Genomic DNA, 15,527 nt, shown 5'->3' with positions numbered 1-15,527 from the left:
GATTCTCCCCTCAGACAGAGCCTCCAGGAGGAACCGGCCCTGCTGACATTTTGACTTTAGCCCACAGAACTGATTTCAGACTTCTGACCTCCAGAACTATGAAAGAATAAATTTGTGTTGCTTTGAGTCTCTAAGTTTGTGGTGCTTTGTTACAGCAGCCATAGGAAACTGATAGAGCCACCTTTTCATTCTGCTACTTCATTTCTATGCTAACCTAACCAGCACCCCTTTGCTCCCCTCCCTAAACCTACACACTACATCCAAATGAGAAATCAGAGAGTAGTTTCCTCCTCATCAACCCTGAATGACATGTCCTGGGTGTTGGAGACCTCACAGCACTAGGAACCCTGTACCATGAGGACAAGAAACACTTGCATACAAGGGGTAAGATGTACAGAAACAATCAGATTAGGACAGCAGTCGGGGCTACAAAAAAGGATTTAGGAGTCATTGGCATATGGGTGATGGTTGAAGTCAAACCACAGCTATGCCACGTAAATATATGATAGCGGCCTTGGTAGAACTACGAAGTGGATAGGGGGTTTAGTTTGCAAATGATACCCTATCAGAGATCCACAGAAAATTAACAAAAGAAAATGTGATCTGGAGTATAATTTTTACAAATTTTCTTGAGCTGAAATGCAATCTCAGATAGCTGATGAAGAAGATTATGTCTCATTTAGAGAAAAGCAAGCCTCACAGGAAGCTCTTGAGTTCTGTTATTAGGCATAAGGATACAAATATAGTTCCTACCCTCAAGGAGATCACAGATAATTTCATTATAATGTAATTTGTGGTATGATAATGGCGTCCCCAAGTGTTACGGGTGGGGGAGGGGACAGTTGGTCCAATTTATGGACTGAAGAAAACCCTACTGGAGGAAGGAATAACTAAGAGGAGTTTTGAAGGATGAAAAGAACAGGGAGAGAGAGGGGAACATTCAAGGCAGAAGAAACTGCACAGAATAGTGGAGGTAGTTAAATGAATATGAGCAGATGAGTTTGCCCAGGAAGATAACGCATAATGAAAAAAAAACAAACAAAAAAAACAGGAGCAAGGACAGAGCCCTGGAGAGGAGGAAGGATTAGAGAAAGCAAAGGAAAAGAAGCCCACGAATTAGTCCAAAAAGAAAAAGAGGAGCAGGAGGGAAGTCTGGGGGAAAAAATCGGTGAGGGTTGAGAGCTTCAGGTAGGCAGGAGGTGAGGAAATAACTGCTAAAAGGACCAGAGGAAGCCATGAGGGAATTTTCACAGAGCGGATTCACTGGATGATGCGAGTAAACACCGGACTGCAAGGGGCTTTCACGTAAACGGAAGTAGAAGTAGATGCACCATGTTCAGTCTGCCCTTTCCAGTTTCTTGGTTGAGACAGGAATGAGAACCATGCCTACTCGTCAGCTTTTTAAACTTTGGAGACCAAAATAGGCTTCATAAGCCGGCACTGAAAAGAATAGATACGATTTAAATACACAATGAGAAGATAAGAATCAACTTGGACCATCCTCCTCAGACTAAGGCAAAGCTGAAATAAGTGGAAATATCACCACAAGAACAGTGGGGCAAGCTGGCTGGGGAGAAGAAAAACGTTTTAAAAGTGTGAGACTACATATTAAAAAAATTATCAAAGAAGTCTCAAATTACAGATCCCAAGAAGAAATAAGGAGATCTGGAAGCAGATGAACTAGAGAAATAAGTGGGAATAAGTTACGAAGTTTAAGACAAAGAAGTAGATTCTACATCAAAGGGGAAAAATAATTAAACAAAATATTATGAAAACTACAAGGTAAAAAAATAAGGGAGGAAAGCTCATCTTAATTGATGAGGTGTCTGGAATGCAGACTAGTTTTAACCAGGCACGCTTTTGTAAAGCACACAGAAGCTAAATGCACACAAACCAGCGGTGAGTGTTACTAAGTAGGTTCTTAGTTCTGAAGAATTAAGACACAATGATAAAGCAGAAGACAGAGGAATATTTTAAAAACCCAATTTCGGGCTTCCCTGGTGGCGCAGTGGTTGAGAGTCCGCCTGCCGATGCAGGGGACGCGGGTTCATGCCCCGGTCCGGGAGGATCCCACGTGCCACGGAGCGGCTGGGCCCGTGAGCCATGGCCGCTGAGTCTACGCGTCCGGAGCCTGTGCTCCGCAACGGGAGAGGCCACAACAGTGAGAGGCCCGCGTACCGCAAAAAAATAAACAAAACAAAACAAAACAAAAAACCAATTTCTACAGTCACTTTCAAATTTAGCAAAAATTTCCTAAGGACTGACCTAAGGGGACAGAATTACATTTACATAACAGCATAACTTAACAGCAATAAACACAAAATGGAAAACTGAGTTTAAGGAGGATGTTAAAATGCTCTTTTCATGCAACCCCAGTGGCCAGATAAGATGTTCATGGATCTAGTATAAAAGTGAAGAGCTTAAAACCCACAACAGAAAACAAGTGATTAAAATGGTCAAGGAAAATAAAGAACAAGAGGAAAGGAATCATTTGTAGTGTCATATGCTGTCAACAAGCCCAGTACAATGAACACTGAGAACTAATCATTCCAGTTAGCAGGACAGAGGTCACTGGGGACCTTAACAAAAGGTTATGGTAGCTTTCTGGTTACACATATCTGGATAATCTTGTGAAGAAAAGATCAAAATTGTACCATCAGAATGGACAGGCAAAGAGCACGATCCAACTCAGTGTTGTCATTTCTAATCATTTTCTGATAGTAATTTCTTTGCTGAACAAGCAAAGAAATAATGGTTAAATTTGCAAGTGGCAACAGAAACATGCAACAAGTAATTGCATCCTGAAAAAGTCTAAATAATGATAATGACCTACAGTGTATCCTCAAGCCTGAGGCTGAGGTCAGACCTTCACCTTATGCTGAGCACAGGCACATGACCCCACAGATCCCTGGTCATTACCTGTGATCACCAGTGACTGTCTGGCCTTACTGAAGGGCTGGGTCATCCTTGTATTCACTTCTGAAAGTCAAATAATTAAATCTTTTTTTAAATTAATTTTTTATTGAAGTAGAGTTGATTTACAATGCTGTGTTAGTTTCAGATGTAAAGTGATTCAGTTATATATGCATATTATATACATTCTTTTTCAGATTCTTCTTTATTATAACCTTCATTATAGGTTAACAAGATATTGAATACAGTTCCCTGTGCTATATAGTAGGTCTTTGTTGTTTATCTATTTTATATATAGTAATGTATGTCTGTTAATCTCAAACCCCTAATTTATCCCTCCCTCTCTCCCCCTTTCCCCTTTGGTAACCATAAGTTTGTTTTGTATGTCTGTAAATCTATTTCTGTTTTGTAAATAAGTTCATTTGTATCATATTTTAGATTCCACATATAAGTGATATCATATGATATTTGTCTTTCTCTGACTTACTTCACTTAGTATATGATAATCTCTAGGTCCATCCATGTTGCTGCAAATGGCATTATTTCATTCTTTTTTACAGCTGAGTAATATTCTGTTATATATATATATATTTACTGGTATATATATATAGGTATTATTATATATTGTTATATATTCTTTACCCATTCATCTGTCAACGGACATTTAGGTTGCTTCCATGTCTTTGGTATTGTAAACACTGCTGCTATGAACATTGGGGTGTTAGAGTTTTCTCTGGATATATGCCCAGGAGTGAGATTACAGGATCATATGGTAACTCTATTTTTAGTTTTTTAAGGAACCTCCAGACTGTTCTCCATAGTGGCTGCACCAATTTACATTCCCACCAACAGTGTAGGAGGGTTCCCTTTTCTCCACACCCTCTCCAGCATTTACTATTTGTAGACTTTTTTTTTGATGATGGCCATTCTGACCAGTGTGCAATAATTAACTCTTGCCCTGTCCTTACTCATTCAAAGGATGGAGTACAACATGCAGGTGATGACATTATATACCTAGTTAAATCTGGTATCTACCAGTGCTTGCATTTGACCAGGATTCCCAAGGAGAGGGAGAAAGCACATTTTCACCACTACACAAGGCAAGCTTTATCTCTGTACCTTGATGCCAGAAGAAAAATTCTTCTGTAATTGCATGCCAGGTCACTGATTGGCTGTTAATAATTGTTCAATGGATTAATGAAGGGATAGGAAAGAGGAGTGCAACCACAGCACAAATTAGTATAAGCAAATGAAGGTCTTTCCCACAATCTTGGTGAAGATGGGTAGCACTTAATGTTCCACTTTTTCAGTGTTAGAGAAACTTATGGATTCAGATTAATTGAAAGGAAAGCACATCTTAATTGATGAAATGTCTGAAATGGAGACAAGTTTTAAGGGAGGCACGCCTTTGTAAATCACACAGAAGATAACTGTACACAAACCAGTGGCAAATGTTACTAAGTAGGTTGTCTCCCCAACCCTTTCAATGACTTAGATAACAATTATTTTTAATTAATTCTTTCTCTCTATTTGCAAATAGGAGATTCTAAAAGCTTTAAGTAGCTTAACTTTTCTCCTTATCACCGTTCTGGCTGACAGAAAAATTTGCTTAGCAAAGCCCCTCCTCTTAGTAAAAAAAAAAAAAAAAAAAATTAACTTCTGCTTAGCCCTGTCTGAACAACTACAAATTCTGATTTAATTAATGATGTTTTGTAATAATTAAATTTAGTATATTTACCAACATATAACCTGGCAGTCTCACTGCATCAACAATCCTGGCAGAGAGAAACTAATATTGTGGAATACCTGCCATTTGCGAGGTAGTTTCCGTTTGATGGTGTCATTCGATCCTCATGACAATTCCCTAAAGCGCCTACTATTATCCCTATTTTACTGATGCTGAAACTGAGGTTCAGAGACGTGAAATAATGGCCTCATGATCAGACAGCTGGTAAGTGGCAGCAGCCAATATGACCCTAGGTCAGTCTTACTTTTTTTTTTTTAACATCTTTATTGGAGTATAATTGCTTTACGATGTTGTGTTAGTTTCTGTTGTATAACAAAGTGAATCAACTATACATATGCATATATCCCCATATCCCTTCCCTCTTGCATCTCCCTCCCACCCTCCCTATCCCACCCCCCTAGGTGGTCACAAAGCACGGAGCTGATCTCCCTGTGCTATGCGGCTGCTTCCCACTAGCTATCTATTTTACATTTGGTAGAGTGTATATATGTCAGTCTTACTTTAAAACCTATGGGTACATTCCTCATCACACTGTAAAATAAGATCCAATTCCCTGGGAGCCAATTCACTGCATAAAAGGAGCTTTTAGGAGAGTGGCAGTCAGCATGCATTTATTGCTATTTTTTCATCACTTAACATTCTTTTCAAGGTTAAAGTTGTACTCTTTGAACACTTAATACATATCTTAAGGGCAGCAGGTTTTGTTTCATTTGCAATTTTGAGAGCAGTACCTGGAAGAATATTCTTGACTTGACATGTTGAGATGAATCTCAAATACTTCTAGAAAATTATTAAGGCAGAGATCCAGGGAAAATCGGTTGCCTTAGGTAGCAATGGGAAGGGATTGGGTTCGATATCAAGAAGTACTTCCTGACAATAAGATAAGATAAGCACTGAGATGAACCAAGGAAATTTAGTGACACTCCTGGATGAAAATACATAACAATCATTAATCCATCATCTGTCAGAGGAAATGTGTATGGAAGCAAAAAGATGATCCGTTTTAAATGACCCCAACATGCCCTTATCAAATGTTGACACTAACAGTTAAAATACAAATTGTTCTGTGTTCTTTTATGGGATGGTCAGTCAGGTGTGGCCATAAGTGGAAACATAGGAGAGGCTCAGGAAAACAAAAGTTTATTATATTCACAGGTCCTAAGAACAGGAAGCACACCAGGCCATGCAAGGCTCCATGGGGAAGCCTCAGGGTAGTTGGGTGTTCAGGAGGCAGAAAGCAAGAGCAAGGGGGATTGGCCAGAGCCTTTATAGGGGTTTCCGCGGGAAAGGCAAGGCAGGGGAAAATAAACAGTTCTAAGATTGGTTAGTTTGAATAATTCCTGCAGGTGGTGCTTTAGGGTCTATATAGGGGTGGTCTCTGGTTGCGTGGTAGCAGGCCCTGGGATGATTTAGGGGAGGGGAAATACGGGCTTGGTGTGAATTTGCCAGATGCAGGAGGTTAAGACTTTGGATTGGTTAGTTTTCATATCAAAGGTATGATCCCACTGACCCTTTGCTATCTCTAAGAACTGGGTAGCCCAGGGAGGGGCAATCTCTCCCCAGTCAGAAAGGTTTTTAAGGTGTGAAAACATCATAATATATAGAAAATTAAAACTTTAGACCAGAGACAAATATACTAAAAAGCACTAGATGTCTGAATCTGGATAGAGCTCCAGCGTTTGTTTAACCTGCAATGTGACAGCCTTTGTCTCCCACTGAGCCTGTGCAAACAGCAGTAGGCACAGCTGGTTTGGGTAACTCAAGAGAGCAAACACAGTATAATGAACACGGCTGTTAAGCCAACAGACAATTCAAACCCAGAATGAGACAAGATCTAGGTTTGAACAAAAGTATTACAATATATTGGACAAAGTTCACAGAACCTAATCTGGCAGCTGCAGGATGGAAAACACAGGAGAAAGGTGAAAGGTCTGTAAGTTAACGGCACATCACAAACAAAAGCCAAATCCCCATTGCCACAGAGAGCACATTTGGATAGATCCAGAGGCTTCTGAACAGAACCCATCTCCAGAGCTATAAAATATTTTAAGATAAAATATTACAAATGCTTTTTTAAGAAGAGGGAAAATACCAACTTTTCACCAACAAACAAGGCCAACACATTTAAGAGTTTACCCTTGGAGCTTCAAGATGGCGGAAGAGTAAGACACGTAAGAGTAAGACACGTTCCTCCCCACAAATACATCAGAAATACATCTACATGTGGAACAACTCCTACAGAACACCTACTGAATGCTGGTAGAAGACCTCAGACCTCCCAAAAGTCAAGGAACTCCCCCACGTACCTGGGTAGGGCAAAAGAAAAAAAAAAAAACAGAGACAAAAGAATAGGGACGGGACCTGCACCAGTGGGAGGGAGCTGTGAAGGAGGAAAGGTTTCCACACACTAGGAAGCCCCTTCGCGGGCGGAGACTGCGGGTGGCAGAGGGAGGAAGCTTCGGAGCCATGCAGGAGAGTGCAGCCACAGGGGTGCGGAGGGCAAAGCGGAGAGATTCCAGCACAGAGGATCAGTGCCGACCGGCACTCACCTGCCCGAGAGGCTTGTCTGCTCCCCCGCCGGGGCGGGCGGGGCTGGGAGCTGAGACTCGGGCTTTGGTCGGATTGCAGGGAGAGGACTGGGGTTGGCAGCGTGAACACAGCCTGAAGGGGTTAGTGCGCCACGGCTAGCCGGGAGGAAGTCCGGGAAAAGGTGTGGAGCTGACAAAGAGACAAGAGACTTTTTCTTGCCTCTTCGTTTCCTGGTGCGCGAGGAGAGGGGATTAAGAGCGCTGCTTAAAGGAGCTCCAGAGACCGGTGCGAGGCGCGGCTATCAGCGCGGACCCCAGAGACGGGCACGAGACCCTAAGGCTTCTGCTGCCGCCACCAAGAAGCCTGTGTGAGAGCACAGGTCACTATCCACACCCCCCCTTCCGGGAGCCTGTGCAGCCCGCCACTGCCAGGGTCCCAGGGACAACTTCCCCGGGAGAACGCACGGCACGCCTCAGGCTGGTGCAATGTCACGCCAGCCTCTGCCACCACAGGCTCGCCCCGCATCCGTACCCCTCCCTCCCCCAGGCCTAAGTGAGCCAGAGCCCCCGAATCAGCTGCTCCTTTAACCCCCGTCCTGTTTGAGCAAAGAACAGAGGCCCTCAGGCGACCTACACGCAGAGGCGGGGCCAAATCCAAAGCTGAGCCCCGGGAGCTATGCGAACAAAGAAGAGAAAGGGAAATCTCGCCCAGCAGCCTCGGGACAGCGGATTAAATCTCCACAATCAACTTGATGTACCCTGCATCTGTGGAATAACTGAAGAGACAACGAATCATCCCAAAGTGAGGAGGTGGACTTTGGGAGCAACGATATATTTCTTTTTCCCTTTTTCTCTTTTTGTGAGTGTGTATGTGTATACTTCTGTGTGTGATTTTGTCTGTATACCTTTGCTTTTACCAATTGTTTTAGGGTTCTGTCTGTCCGTTTTTTTGTTTCATTGTTTGTTTTACTTAAAAAAATTTTTTTCTTAATAATTATTTTTATAACTTTATTTTATTTTATTATATCTTCTTCTTTCTTTCTTTTTTTGCTCCCTTTTATTCTTAGCCATGTGGATGACAGTCTCTTGGTGCTCCAGCCAGGCATCAGGGCTGTGCCTCTTAGGTGGGAGAGCCAAGTTCAGGACACTGGTTCCCAAGAGACCTCCCAGCTCCACATAATATAATACAGCGAAAATCGCCCAGAGATCTCCATCTCAACACCAAGACCCAGCTTCACTCAACGACGAGCAAGCTACAGTGCTGGACACCCCATGCCAAACAACTATCAAGACAGGAACACAACCCCATCCATTAGCAGAGGGGCTGCCTAAAATCATAGTAAGGCCACAGACACCCCAAAACACACCACCAGACGTGGACCTGCCCACCAGAAAGGCAAGATCCAGCCTCATCCACCAGAACACAGGCACCAGTCCCCTCCACCAGGAAGCCTACACAACCCACTGAATCAACCTTACCCACTGGAGGCAGACACCAAAAACAACGGAAAGTACGAACCTGAAGCCTGCTAAAAGGAGACCTCAAACACAGTAAGTTAAGCAAAATGAGAAGACAGAGAAATACACAGCAGATGAAGGAGCAAGGTAAAGACCCACCAGACCTAACAAATGAAGAGGAAATAGGCAGTCTACCTGAAAAAGAATTCAGAATAATGATAGTAAAGATGATCCAAAATCTTGGAAATAGAATAGACAAAATGCAAGAAACATTTAACAAGGACCTAGAAGAACTAAAGAGCAAACAAACACTGATGAACAACACAATAAATGAAATTAAAAATTCTCTAGAAGGGATCAAGAGCAGAATAACTGAGGCAGAAGAACGGATAACTGACCTGGAAGATAAAATAGTGGAAATAACTACTGCAGAGCAGAATAAACAAAAAACAATGAAAAGAACTGAGGACAGTCTCAGAGACCTCTGGGACAACATTAAATGCACCAACATTCAAATTATAGGGGTCACAGAAGAGGAAGAGAAAAAGAAAGGGACTGAGAAAATATATGAAGAGGTTATAGTTGAAAACTTCCCCAATATGGGTAAGTAAATAGTTAATCAAGCCCAGGAAGCACAGAGGGTCCTATACAGGATTAATCCAAAGAGAAACACGCCAAGACATATATTAATCAAACTATCAAAAATTAAATACAAAGGAAAAATACTAAAAGCAGAAAGGGAAAAACAACAAATAACACACAAGGGAACACCCATAAGGTTAACAGCTGATCTTTCAGCAAAAATTCTGCAAGCCAGAAGGGACTGGCAGGACATATTTAAAGTGATGAAGGAGAAAAACCTATAACCAAGATTACTCTACCCAGCTAGGATCTCATTCACATTTGACGGAGAAATTAAAACCTTTACAGACAGGCAAAAGCTAAGAGAATTCAGCACCATCAAACCAGCTTTACAACAAATGCTAAAGGAACTTCTCTAGGCAGGAAACACAAGAGAAGGAAAAGACCTACAATAACAAACCCACAACAATTAAGAAAATGGGAATAGGAACATACATATCAATAATTACCTTAAATGTAAATGGACTAAATGCTCTAACCAAAAGACACAGATTGGCTGAATGGATACAAGAACAAGATCAGTATATATGCTGTCTACAAGAGACCCACTTCAGACCTAGGGACACATACAGACTGAAAGTGAGGGGATGGAAAAAGATATTCCATGCAAATGGAAACTAAAAGAAAGCTGGAGGAAAATTCTCATATCAGACAAAATAAACTTTAAAATAAAGACTATTACAAGAGACAAAGAAAGACACTACATCAGGATCAAGGGATCAATCCAAGAAGAAGATATAACAATTGTTAATATTTATGCACCCAACATAGGAGCACCTTAATACATAAGGCAAATACTAACAGCCATAAAAAGGGAAATCGACAGTAACACAATCATAGTAGGGGACTTTAACACCCCAATTTCACCAAAGGACAGATCATCCAAAATGAAAATATGTAAGGAAACACAAGCTTTAAATGGCACATTAAACAAGATGGACTTAATTGATACTTATAGGACATTCCATCCAAACACAAGAGAATACACATTCTTCTCAAGTGTTCATGGGACATTCTACAAGATAGATCATATCTTGGATCACAAATCAAGCCTTGGCAAATTTAAGAAAATTGAAATCGTATCAAATATCTTTTATGACCACAACGCTATAAGACTAGATATCGATTCCAGGAAAAAGGCTGTAAAAAATACAAACACATGGAGGCTAAACAATACAATACTTAATAACCAAGAGATCACAGAGGAAATCAAAGCGGAAATCAAAAATACCTAGAAACAAATGACAATGAAAACACAATGACCCAAAACCTATGAGATGCAGCAAAAGCAGTTATAATAGGGAAGCTGATAACAATACAATCCTACCATAAGAAACAAGAAACATCTCAAATAAACAACCTAACACTACACCTAAAGCAATTAGAGAAAGAAGAAGAAGAACAACAACAACAAAAAAACCCCCAAAGTTAGCAGAAGGAAAGAAATCATAAAGATCAGATCAGAAATTAATGAAAAATAAATGAAAAAAACAGTAACAAAGATCAATAAAACTAAAAGCTGGTTCTTTGAGAGGATACACAAAATTGATAAACCATTAGCCAGACTCATCTAGAAAAAAAGGGAGAAGACTCAAATCAACAGAATTAGAAATGCAAAAGCAGAAGTAACAAATGACACTGCAGAAATACAAAGGATCATGAGAGATTAGTACAAGCAACTATATGCCAATAAAATGGACAACCTGGAAGAAATGGACAAATGCTTACAAAAGCACAACCTTGCAAGACTGAACCAGGAAGAAATAGAAAATATAAACAGACCAATCACAAGCACTGAAATTGAAACTGTGATTAAAACTCTTCCAACAAACAAAAGCCCAGGTCAATTCAATCAAACATTTAGAGAAGAGCTAACCACCTATCCTTCTCAAGCTCTCCCAAAATACAGCAGAGGGAGGAACATTCCCAAACTTATTCTATGAGGCCACCAGACAAAGTTGTCACAAAGAAAGAAAACTACAGGTCAATATCACTGATGAACATACATGCAAAAATCCTCAACAAAATACTACCAAACAGAATCCAACAGCACATTAAAAGGATCATACACCATGATCAAGTGGGGTTTATCCCAGGAATGCAAGGATTCTTCAATATATGCAAATCAATCAATGTGATACACCATATTAACAAATTGAAGGAGAAAAGCCATATGATCATCTCAACAGATGCGGAGAAAGCTTTTGACAAAATTCAACACCCATTTATGATAAAAACCCTGCAGAAAGGAGGCATAGAGGGAACTTTCCTCAACATAATAAAGGCCATATATGACAAACCCACAGCCAACAGCATCCTCAATGGTGAAAACCTGAAACCATTTCCACTAAGATCAGGAGCAAGACAAGGTTGCCCACTCTCACCACTCTTATTCAACATAGTTTTGGAAGTTTTAGCCACAGTGATCAGAGAAGAAAAAGAAATAAAAGGAATCCAAATTGGAAAAGAAGTAAAGCTGTCACTGTTTGCAGATGACATGATGCTATACATAGAGAATCCTAAAGATACTACCAGAAAACTACTAAAGATAATCAATGAATTTGGTAAATTTGCAGGATACAAAACTAATGCACAGAAATCTCTTGCATTCCTATACACTAATGATGAAAAATCTGAAAGTGAAATTAAGAAAACACACCCATTTACCATTGCAACAAAAAGAATAAAATATCTAGGAATAAACCTACCTAAGGAGACCAAAGACCTGTATGCAGAAAATTATAAGACACTGATGAAAGAAATTAAAGATGATACAAACAGATGGAGAGATATACCATGTTCTTGGATTGGAAGAATCAACATTGTGAAAATGACTCTACTACCCAAAGCAATCTACAGACTCAATGCAATCCCTATCAAACTCTCACTGGCATTTTTAACAGAACTAGAACAAGAAATTTCACAATTTGTATGGAAACACAAAAGACCCCGAATAGCCAAAGCAATCTTGAGAAAGAAAAACGGAGCTGGAGGAATCAGGCTCCTTGACTTCATACTATACTACAAAGCTACAGTAATCAAGACAGTATGGTACTGGCACAAAAACAGAAATATAGATAAATGGAACAGGACAGAAAGCCCAGAGATAAACCCATGCACATATGGTCACCTTATCTTTGATGAAGGAGGCAAGAATATTCAGTGGAGAAAAGACAGCCTCCTCGATGAGTGGTGCTGGGAAAACTGGACAGCTACATGTAAAAGAATGAAATCAGAACATTCCCTAACACCATACACAAAAATAAACTCAGAATGGATCAAAGAACTAAATATAAGTCCAGACACTATCAAACTCTTAGAGGAAAACATAGGCAGAACACTCTATGACATAAATCACAGCAAGATCCTTTTTGACCCACCTCCTAGAGAAATGCAAATAAAAACAAAAATAAATAAATGGGACCTAATGAAACTGAGAAGCTTTTGCACAGCAAAGGAAACCATAAACAAGACCAAAAGACAACCCTCAGGATGGGAGAAAATATTTGTAAATGAAGCAACTGACAAAGGATTAATCTCCAAAATTTACAAGCAGCTTATGCAGCTCAATATCAAAAAACTCAATCCAAAAATGGGCAGAAGACCTAAATTGACATTTCTCCAAAGAAGATATACAGATTGCCAACAAACACACGAAAGAATGCTCAACATCATTAATCATTAGAGAAATGCAACTCAAAACTACAATAAGATATCATCTCACATGGTCAGAGCGGCCATCATCAAAAAATCTAGAAACAATAAATGCTGGAGAGGGTGTGGAGAAAAGGGAACCCTCTTGCACTGTTGGTGGGAATGTAAATTGATACAGCCACTGTGGAGAACAGTATGGAGGTTCCTTAAAAAACTAAAACTAGTACTACCATACGACCCAGCAATCCCACTACTGGGCATATACCCTGAGAAAACCATAATTCAAAAAGAGTCATGTACCAAAATGTTCATTGCAGCTGTATTTACAATAGCCAGGACTTGGAAGCAACCTATGTGTCCATCGACAGATGAATGGATAAAGAAGATGTGGCACATATATACAGTGGAATATTACTCAGCCATAAAAAGAAACAAAGTTGAGTTATTTGTAGTGAGGTGGATGGACCTAGAGTCTGTCATACAGAGTGAAGTAAGTCAGAAAGAGAAAAAGAAAAACCATATGCTAACACATATATATGGAATCTAAAAAAAAAAAAATGGTCATGAAAAACCTAGGGGCAAGATGGGAATAAAGACAGAGACCTACTGGAGAATGGACTTGAGGATACGGAGAGGGGGAAGGGTAAACTGGGACAAAGTGAGAGAGTGGCATGGACATACATACACTACCAAACATAAAATAAATAGCTGGTGGGAAGCAGCCGCATAGCACAGGGAGATCAGCTCGGTGCTTTGTGACCACCTAGAGGGGGTGGATAGGGAGGGTGGGAGGAAGGGAGACGCAAGAGGGAAGAGATATGGGGACATATGTATATGTATAACTGATTCACTTTGTTATAAAGCAGAAACTAACACACCATTGTAAAGCAATTATACTCCAATAAAGATGTTAAAAGAAGAAAAAGAGTTTATCTTAATCTCAAGTAACTAAAATATAATGGAGACATTCTATTAGATAAACTTCCCTCTGCAGTCTAAGTTACAACACATTCTAAACCTCAAAAGTAGTCTATGCTTCTCTTTTATCAGAAATCTAACAGAGCATTCCTTCATTCCCTATCTATACAAGCTAATGTTTATGATTATTCTGATGCATAACATAAACTTCTGAATCGGATTGCAAAGATAACATCTGTGCATCTTTCCAACTAATGCAAGCAGGAGCTCACACTGGGCATTATGTGGTGCACTTGTCACGTGCATGCACCTGCAAAGGTGTTTACGAGCAAGCAGGATGACAGGTTGACGTGGGGTGTTGACTGAAAGCACATTCTCATCTTAACTACAGCAATTTCTGTAGTAAATCATTGTTTGATGTCAATTCTTTTACAGTCATTAATATATCACAAGCATAGGCGAAGCGGTTTCAAGCTGGGAAAAGATGTATTTCTTTTTGCTTAAGGGAAACCCAAAACAGGAAGTAATAACTCGTTATTTATTGCCTTTTCCTTTTATTCCCCCAAACATCTCAAGTCAAAAGCTTGGGGAGGAATTTAGTTAGCCATCATCAGAATGAGTCATCTCTTGGATGTGGCTACTTTCACAGCAAGCACTTCCTCATGGTGGTAGAATTCCAGTTTGCGTCAAGGTCATGAAAGCTACATTTGAAACCAAGCAAATGTTTTATTACATAAAGGGGAGCGAAAAGGGGAGGCCCTGAGTCTCACTTAATGTTCATTTCAAACGCTGTCTAGAGCTTACCTAGAGAATAGGGGAAGACTCCTCTTGGCACTAGAATTCACATTCTGACTCTGCACTTGGTAAATCGTGTGAGCTGATGAAGGCAGGCAGAGGCACCCAAATCCAGAAGCCTTAATGCATCTGCTACTGGCCTCTGGCTGAACAAAGAACTTCACTGCAAGCTATCAGCATCAATCCTGAGGCCAAAAACCTGAGCTATGGTAGTTCTTTATTTCAACCAATCGTAAACATTAATTGATTGCCTACTGTTGCCCGTAAGAACCTCAAGGCCCAATACGTAAGACAGAATCCAAACTGACAATACAATGTAAAAAATGCTATTAGAGGTATGATCAACACACTATGGGAACACAGGGGATGGACAACCTCTCCTTGGCATGTCCGAGAATAGTAAGAAAAATGCACCACAACAACTACCACCGTCATTTGTTGAGAACTGACTTCGGGTCAGGCATAATTCCAGTGCTTTGCATGTTTTACCTAACTTATCCTTAACAATGAGATAGAAAATAATACACTACAGTATTCATGAAGGGTTACCACAAATGGGGCATTGTTCTAAGGGCTTTTTCTTAAACGAGCTCATTTAATCCTCACAACAAATCTATACAGATCTTATCACCTTCATTTTGCAGATGAAGAAACTGAGGCACTGAGAAGTCCATTAACTTTCTCAAGATTATATAGCTGGTAGGTGGTTGAGCCAGCATTTGAAGCCAGGCAATCTGGCTCTGATGCCTTTAGGCTTAACCACTGAAATATGCAGCCTCACCCATTTACCACTCCATATTTACAAATGCAGAAATCAGGGCCCCTGTTGAGAGGCAGACTAGATACAAAGTGCAAGTAGTTTGACTGCAGAG

This window comes from Delphinapterus leucas, chromosome 17 (assembly GCF_059928025.1).
Source record: "Delphinapterus leucas isolate spDelLeu-1000000601 "Yukka" chromosome 17, BTC_Dleu_Yukka2, whole genome shotgun sequence".
Lineage (NCBI taxonomy): Eukaryota > Metazoa > Chordata > Mammalia > Artiodactyla > Monodontidae > Delphinapterus > Delphinapterus leucas.
This window is presented reverse-complemented; position numbering follows the sequence as displayed.